Consider the following 8,997-nt stretch of genomic DNA (forward strand, 5'->3'; position numbering starts at 1 on the left):
GATTATGCTTGGATTATTTGTTGGATATTGCTATGACTTGGATTATAGGTTGATAGATGATATTGGAGTATCAGTTACCACAGTTATATTTTTGGGGATAAATTTTGTCATTAAGTTGGTCAGGTGCCACCGAACCGGGCTTTTCCAGTGCAACCACATTTGCCTTTATGGGAAGGCCCTAATGCGGTCTATTGTCATGTCTCTCGCTGGTGCCTCCAACGAGGGAAGGTTATGGGCGTGCGTACCCTGGCCCGGTAAGCAGACATAACCTTGTGTGCACGTTGTTGTTGTTATGGATCCGGTCCCCGTGAGGGACGTTTTGGCCACGACGGTGGTCGGTGTGTCTTTGGTAGACACGGGGCCACCCAGGACTAAACCCAGAAGGGAGATTGGTCGGAGTGGCCGGGAGAGTGTCATGGCAGTAGATCGGTTTTGTCGGAACGCCGTTGGTCCACCCGAATGGGAGTACGAGGCCATGGGTTCTGTGGTGTGGGTACAATGTGCTACCTCTGCAGAGTGTATTAATCTATCGATAGTCATGTCCTCGGTCATGGGCATGGGTTCATACTAGGTCCCACCATTTGATCAACACTCACATGACGGAATGACTTATAGGTGATTTATATGTTGATATGTTGAGCAGTATAGTTTGGCAGGATGTTGATGATGATGTTGGAGACCAAGTGTTGGTCGTGGTTGTGATCGCCAGAAAGATCACAGTTTGAGACCAAGTGTTGGTCATGGTAGCGATCGCCGGAAAGATCACAGTGTGGTTTTGATCATGAGTTGATCGAGATGGTATATTGCTTGGCCGGTTAGCCAAGAGAGATATGGTTATGGAGATCTGAGATGGTGATTTATCAGCATTGTATTAGTTTCATCTCATGCTTAGTAGTTGCTTCATCATGGTAGTTGTTAATTAATTAACCTGTTAATGCTATGTTATTGTCTTGCCTTGATGTTTATGGTTGTTGTGAGCTTGCAAGTACATTCAATGTACTGACCTGGCTTGTCATGCCAGATTGCAGGAGATGCCATGATTGCTTGATTGCTTGTCGAGGTTGCCATGCGTGCGAGCTAGATCGTGTCCCAGCAAGAGTCCGTGCGGAGTGGAGTTCACCACCTTCGTCGTTGTTCCGCTGCTAGAAGTTTTCCGCTGCTACGAGTTGTTTCGCTGCTAGCATAGAGCAAGTGTAGTATCGCTGGCATAGTGTCGCTGTGCTGATGTGCTTCTTTGTAACATCAAACCCTTGTATTATTATTCTTGTAATAAGAGCTGATTTGTTCTATGTCAAGCAGTGTCGTATTCCAGAGACTTCTCCTCGACCTCTGGGCTGGAATACGGGGCGTTCCGGTTTCTCTGAGCCGGGGTGCCACAATCTAGGTTGGACCGCATACTTGATCGTCCGTGCCAAATCCACGGCACCCCGAACAAACCTGCCAATCATACCAACAGAGATTGTTGGGTTTCTAAACAGGCCGGCAAGTTAAATGCAGAGAACAAGGAAAAGGGATCACAAATCAAAGACGATGATGAGGAGTCCCGGCAACCGAACACAGGGGGACAAAAGAAGTTTCCCCCTCAGGTCAAAACAGTGAACATGATATATGCCACACACATCCCTAAGAGGGAGCGCAAGCGCGCGCTCAGGGACGTCTACGCGATAGAGCCAGTCGCCCCAAAATTCAATCCATGGTCGTCATGCCCGATCACCTTTGATCACCAGGATCATCCGACCAGTATCCGTCATGGTGGTTCAGCCGCACTGGTCCTCGACCCAATCATTGACGGATTCCACCTGACGCGAGTCCTGATGGACAGTGGCAGCAGCCTCAGTCTGCTCTATCAGGATACAGTGCGCAAAATGGGCATTGACCCATCACGGATCAAGCCCACAAAGACCACCTTTAAAGGAGTCATACCAGGTGTGGAGGCTCGCTGTACGGGCCAATTATGCTAGAAGTTGTCTTCGGATCTCCGGACAACTTCCGAAGCGAAGAGTTAATCTTTGATATTGTCCCTATTCGTAGCGGCTATCACGCATTGCTCGGACGAACCGCATTTGCTCGATTCAATGCGGTGCCTCATTATGCTTACCTCAAGCTCAAGATGCCCGGGGCACGCGGCGTCATAACAGTTAATGGAAACACGGAACGTTCCCTCTGTACCGAGGAACACACTGCTGCCTTAGTAGCAGTAGTACAGAGCGGCCTTTTCAAGCAGAACCTTAATTCGGCGGACAAGCTCCCGGACACTGTCAAGCGGGTCCGGACTATTCTGCAGCAGGACAGCTCGGCTCGTCAAGAGCTCGACTAGCAATTTGGCCTCCGTCCTAGCCCCACTGAAGTGGCGGCATTTGTACCGCGCATACATCACTACACACTCAAAATACTATGGGCATAGACGGGGGCATAGCTAACTAGTGATCTACAATACGGCTCGACCGCTCCCGGACACACATACTTTCACTGTTTTTCTTTCCCCTTTTCAGGTCTCTTTTCCACAGGCTTTCCCTGATGGCTTGATCACCGGTCCTGTCAAAGGATAAACATACCAAGATGGCAGGAAGCACAAGCATACAGGGGAATTTCTAGGTGTTTTCTTTAACGATCACTCTACCTATTTTCAGGACCCACACGCAGCTCTCCCTTGGTCGCGGCATGTCAAACAGCCCGTTGCTTATCACACTATTTGTATCAATGCACTTTGACGTATTAATAAAATTACAATGAAAATAGTTCGCGGCCCAAATTCTGCGGGCCTAGCTCATTACCTTTGTCCTTTTTCTGTTTTCCTTTATTTTCTGTTAATAAACTTATCAAGTAGCACCCGTACACTTTGGTACATTTCCATTTGCCAAGGGCTTCATAGCGCCCCGCACGACGGCAACAAAGTCCGAACACTTTTTTACAGTACAGTTTGGCACCCCGAATTTAGCATTATATGCATTGGCTCCGAATCATGTCTTTGGTCAATAGTTGGATTGCCCGGCTCCTGTGCTTGCTACCTTACGTTCCGCTATATCGGCTAAGGTAGTAAAGGGAGAACTATTGCGATTGTGCCCTGGTTTACCCAATGGAGCACCTCAGCAGAGAAAGCCGAAAACTGACTGTCATGATGCGGCGAGAGCCGGTCAGCTCTTCGGAGGTCTCAAGTCGTTGGATATTTTTCCGCATTACGCGAGGGATCGGTACTTACCCAATCAGGTGTTTACAGCATTCTAGTTCGGATACTAGGGGCTGCGCCTATATTTTTATTGTCAAATTCCTATGGCTAAGTGAGGGTGTTCAAGCCGTATAGTCTGATTGCCTGGTTCGTTGCGCTAAACACCTCCTTCAAGGTCCAAACAATTGGATCAAGAGTGTTTAGATTCCATCCCGAACACCCCCGTACTACCTACGTGGGTGCAGAAGCCGATGACTGGCCAACCCTCAGATTTTATAAACACACGGCTACACAGGATGTAACTTTTTTTATGAAAAAACAAACATTATATTACATGAGAACTTTGTTCGATCATACAAGGCCGAGACAACATGAATGTATTCATTCAAATATAATGTCTTTCGCACATTGCATCGCCACAATACGAGACCCCTCCAGGACGTCTCCAAAATACCGCTCGGGTGTGCGGTGCTCCTTGCCCTCAGGCGGCCCCTCAGTCGCTAACTTGACGGCGTCCATCTTCGCCCACCACACATTGACATAGGCGAAGGCCAGGCGCGCGCCTTCGATGCAGACCGACCGCTTGACGACGTCCAGCCGAGGACAGGCATTCACGAGCCGCTTCACGAGGCCGAAGTAGCTGCTGGGTATAGCTTCGGCAGGCCACAGGCGGATTATCAAATCCTTCATGGCTAGTTCAGCCACCCTGTGCAGCTCAACCAGCTGTTTCAGCTGATCGGTGAAGGGCACTGGATGCTCTGGCGCAAGATACTGCGACCAGAACAGCTTCTCCGTCGAGCTCCCTTCTTTGACTCGGAAGAACTCCGCAGCGTCTGACATGCTGCGCGGCAGGTCCGCAAACGCCCCTGGGGAACTCCGAAATCGGGTTAGTAAGAAATACTTCTTTTTTACATACTTGCTTTGCATACTAAATGCCTTACCCGCCGCGATCTTTTTGGCCTCCTGGATCTCCTTGAGGGCGCCCTGGGCTTCAACCCGGGCCTCTTCTGCACTTTGGCGAGCGGATGGGACTCGTGAAATATTATACTCTCTGCGGCTGTGTGTGCGGTACTTGTGTTGCAGATCCGGACACGTTCGTTGCATCCGAAGACTATCCTGGAGAATTCGGAGAAGAGGAACCCGCCTTGCAATGCCGAAGACAATCTGCGCGCCCGACACCTCGTCATTGAAGCCTGGTTCAGGGGCTACTGAGGGAGTCATGGACTAAGGGGTCCTCGAGCGTCCGGCCTGTTAGCCATGGGCCGGACTGATGGGCTATGAAGATATAAAGACCGAAGACTCTACCCGTGTCTGGATGGGACTCTCCTTGGCGTGGAAGGCAAGTTTGGCGACCGAATATGTATATTCCTTTCTTTTTAACCGACCTTGTGTAACCCTAGATCCTCCCGGTGTCTATATAAACCGGAGGACTTAGTCCGGAAAAGATATAGTCATATAGACTAGACTTCTAGGGTTTTAGCCATTACGATCTCGTGGTAGATCAACTCTTGTAATACTCATATTCATAAAGATCAATGAAGCAGGAAGTAGGGTATTACCTCCATAGAGAGGGCCCGAACCTGGGTAAACATTGTGTCCCCCGTCTCCTGTTACCATCATCCTTAGACGCACAGTTCGGGACCCCCTATCTGAGATCCGCCGGTTTTGACACCGACAATGGAAGCTGACCATTCCAAAGTCTTTGAAGGCTTTAGGAGAGGAGACTTGTATATTGTTGATTTCTCTATAGGACCACAACCCGCTACATGTCTACTTGCAAAATCTTCAAAAGGCTGGCTATGGCATCGACGACTTGGTCATGCTGGCATGAGGAACTTGCACATGCTCGCAAAGAAGAAGCATGTCATTGGCATCGAGGATGTCAAATTCCTCAAGGATCACCTGTGTGGAGCTCGTGAGGCTGGAAAGATGACCAAGGCCAAGCATCCCTCAAAGACCATCATGACTACCACTCATCCATTTGAATTGCTTCACATAGATCTCTTTGGCCCTACTCATTATGCCACATTCACCAATGATGCATCTTTATATGGATTTGTTATTGTTGATGACTATTCTCATTACACATGGGTGCATATCGTCACTTACAAATATGAAGTGCAGGAAGTCTTCAAATGATTTTCCTCAAGAGCTTCAACCAACTTTGGTGTGAAGATCAAGCATATCAGAAGTGACAATGGGACCGAGTTCAAGAATACTGGTCCTGATAACTATCTTGATGAACTTGGTATTACTCATGAGTTGTGTGCTCCTTATACTCCTCAGCAGAATGGCGTCGTGGAGCTCAAGAACATGACACTTGTTGAGATGGCTCGCACTATGCTTGATGAATACAAGATCCCTTGTCATTTTTGGCCTAAGGCAATGGATACTGGTGCCACATTGATGTCTACTACGCAACTTTATTCTTGTAGACATGTGTTGGGCCTCCAAGCGCAGAGTTTTGTAGGACAGTAGCAATTTTCCCTCAAGTGGATGACCTAAGGTTTATCAATCCGTGAGAGGTGTAGGATGAAGATGGTCTCTCTCAAATGACCCTGCAACCAAATACAAGAAATCTCTTGTGTCCCCAACACACCAATACAATGGCAAATCGTATAGGTGCACTAGTTCAGCGAAGAGATGGTCATAAAAGTGTAATATTGGTGGTAGAAATATATTTTTATAATCTGAATAAATAAAAATAGCAAGGTAGCAAATAGTAAACAGGCACAAAAACAGTATTGCAATGCTTGAAAACAAGGCCTAGGGTTCGTACTTTCACTAGTGCAACCTCTCATCAACAATGCTAACATAGTTGGATCATATGATTATCCCTCAAAGCGCAATAAAGAATCACTCCCGAGTTCCTATTAGCGGCGAATAAAAGAAATAAATTGTTTGTAGGGTACGAAACCACCTCAAAGCTATTCTTTCCGTTCGATCTATCCTAGAGTTCATACTAAAATAACACAAGCTATTCTTTTCGATCGATCTAACCAAGAGTTCGTACTAAAATAACACCAAATAAAATTTATATTCATAATACTCAATCCACACAAAGAACTACAAAGAGACCCCAAAGTTTCTATCAGAGAAAAGATAATAAAAACGTGCATCAACCCCTATGCATAGATTACCCCAATGTCACCTCAGGAATCCGCAAGTTGAGTGCCATAACATACATCAAGTGAATCAATACGATACCCATTGTCACCTCAAGTATTCATGCCGCAAGACATACATCATGTGTTCTCATATCTGAATATTCGATCCACAAGACAAAACTTCAAAGGGTAAAGATTTGATTCATCACAACAAGAGTATAGAGGGGAGAAACATCATATGATCCATCTATATTAACAAAGCCCATGATATAGATCACGAGAGAGAGAGAGACAGATTAAACACATAGCTACTGGTACAAACCCTCAGCCCTGAGGGTGGACTACTCCCTCCTCATCGTGGTGGCCGCCAGGATGATGAAGATGGCCACCGGTGATGATTCCCCCCTCCGATAGGGTGCCGGAACGGGTCTAGATTGGTTTTCGGTGGCTACCGAGCTTTGCGGCGGCGAAACTTCTGATCTAGGGTAACCCCGAGGGTTTCTGGAATTTTTGAGAATTTATAGGGTAAAGAGGGGGTGCGGGAGGCCACCGAGGTGGGCACAACCCACTTGGGCGCGCCTGGCCCCCCAAGCGTGCCCTGGTGGGTTGTGCCCCCTCGGGGCATCCCCTAGGTGCTGCTCTGGCCCATCCTGGGTGTTCTGGTCCATAAAAAACCTGCAAAAAGTTTCGCGGTGTTTGGACTCCGTTTGATATTGATTTCCTGCGATGTAAAAAAAAGCTAAAAACAACAACTGGCACTGGGTCAATAGGTTAGTAACAAAAAATGATATAAAGTTGCTATAAGATGATTGTAAAACATCCAAGAACAGCATGAATACTTCATTAATTATAGATACATTGGAGACGTATCAGCATCCCCAAGCTTAATTCCTACTCATCCTCGAGTAGGTAAATGATAAAAGAAATAATTTATGAAGTGTGAATGCTAGCAAAGTGCACAAGTTTGATCAATGACAATTTCAATCACTTTTCCTAGCATCATAACAGCAATACTTTCTCATAAAATTTCTCATGTTAAAGTAGCAACCAACTCACATGTTAAGGTTCAAACAAAGAACTCTCTTGAAACTCAACAACTTATGTTCTTAGTCACCAAGCAATTGCAATTCAACTTATTCAACAAAGTCTAAGTAAGAGCTCCACATACTCAACCATCATATAGTCTTCTATGATTGCTAACACTCACCACATACACATGAGCAAAACGTTTCAACCGGACACATAGAAAGATAGGGGCTTATAGTTTTGCCTCCCAACGTATTCACCTCAAGGGTGATGTCAACAATAATAACTCATGCCACCCATATTCAACTGGACATATGTGCCTAGATCTTTCCTCACCACATGATGCTTGCCAAAGGAGAAAAATAAAAGGAATAGAGAGAAAAACTTTGACTCTTGCATAAAAGTAAATACATAAAAGTAAAAGATAGGGCCTTCGCAGAGGGAAGCAAAGGTTGCCATGCACTTATTTGTTTGTATGCTCAACCCCTTAGTGCAAAAGAACGTCACGTTATATTGCCCCTTATGATAGCAACCTTTATTATGCAGTCTGTCGCTTTTATTCTTTGCCATCACAAGTTCGTACAACGCTCAATTTTCTGTTACACTAATTGATCTAACACTTTTAGAAGCAATTTTTATTGCCTTTTTGCACCGATGACAACTTACTTGAAGGATCTTGCTCAATCCTTAGGTAGGTATGGTGGACACTTGAAAATAAGATTCGGGTTTAAGGGTTTTTGGATGCACAAGTAGTATATCTACTTGGTGCGGAATTTTTGGCTAGCAAAGATGGGGGGCAAGCACCACATGTTGAAGGATCTATGACAATATAACTTCTATGTGAATATGAACAAACATAAATCATTACATTGTCTTCCTTGTCCAACGTCAAATTTTTTGGCATATAATATTTTGATGAGGGCTCACAATCACAAAAGATTTCCACGATAGTGTATTTGCATGTGAAAGTTCTCTTCCTTATACTAATTATTCGTGAATTGCTTGTATGACCAATATTGTGATTGTCAAGCCTCAAAAGATCTCACTTTCTAAACCCAATGTGAGGCTACCACTAGGCATGATATGAACATATAATTTCAGTTTCATTTCATTCAATTTATTCCACAATTTACTCATAGGATAAGTGAAGCACAAGAGCAATTCCATAGAAAAGAGCTTCGTTGACGGGATGTAAGTGCCGCTAACCTAGCCTCCCTGGCAACTATTTGAGGACTCTATTTTATTTATAAAAAAATCAGTTCTAAATATTTTATTAAAACAATAAGCAAAACAAAACAAAATGACATTCCAAGAATAGACACATCATGTGAAGAAGCAAAAACTTAGGCTCAACCGATACTAACCGATAATTGTTCAAGAAGATGCCTACCCGGGCATCCCCAAGCTTAGATACTTGAGACTTCTTGAAATATTATCTTGGAATGCCTTGGGCATCCCCAAGCTTGAGCTTTTGTGTCTCCTTAATTCCTTTTTTTTCACGGTTTTCCTAAATCTCAAAAGCTTCATCCACACAAAACTCAACAAGAACTCGTGAGATAAGTTAGTATAAACCAATGCAAAAACCTTATCATTCTCTACTGTAGCAAATCACAAAAATTATTATTCAAAATTTCATACTAAATGCCTCTGCATATTTAATACTCCTATCCTCAAATAGAACCATTAAACAAGCAAACA

The sequence above is a fragment of the Aegilops tauschii genome, chromosome 3 (assembly GCF_002575655.3).
Source record: "Aegilops tauschii subsp. strangulata cultivar AL8/78 chromosome 3, Aet v6.0, whole genome shotgun sequence".
NCBI classification, from domain to species: Eukaryota; Viridiplantae; Streptophyta; class Magnoliopsida; order Poales; family Poaceae; genus Aegilops; species Aegilops tauschii.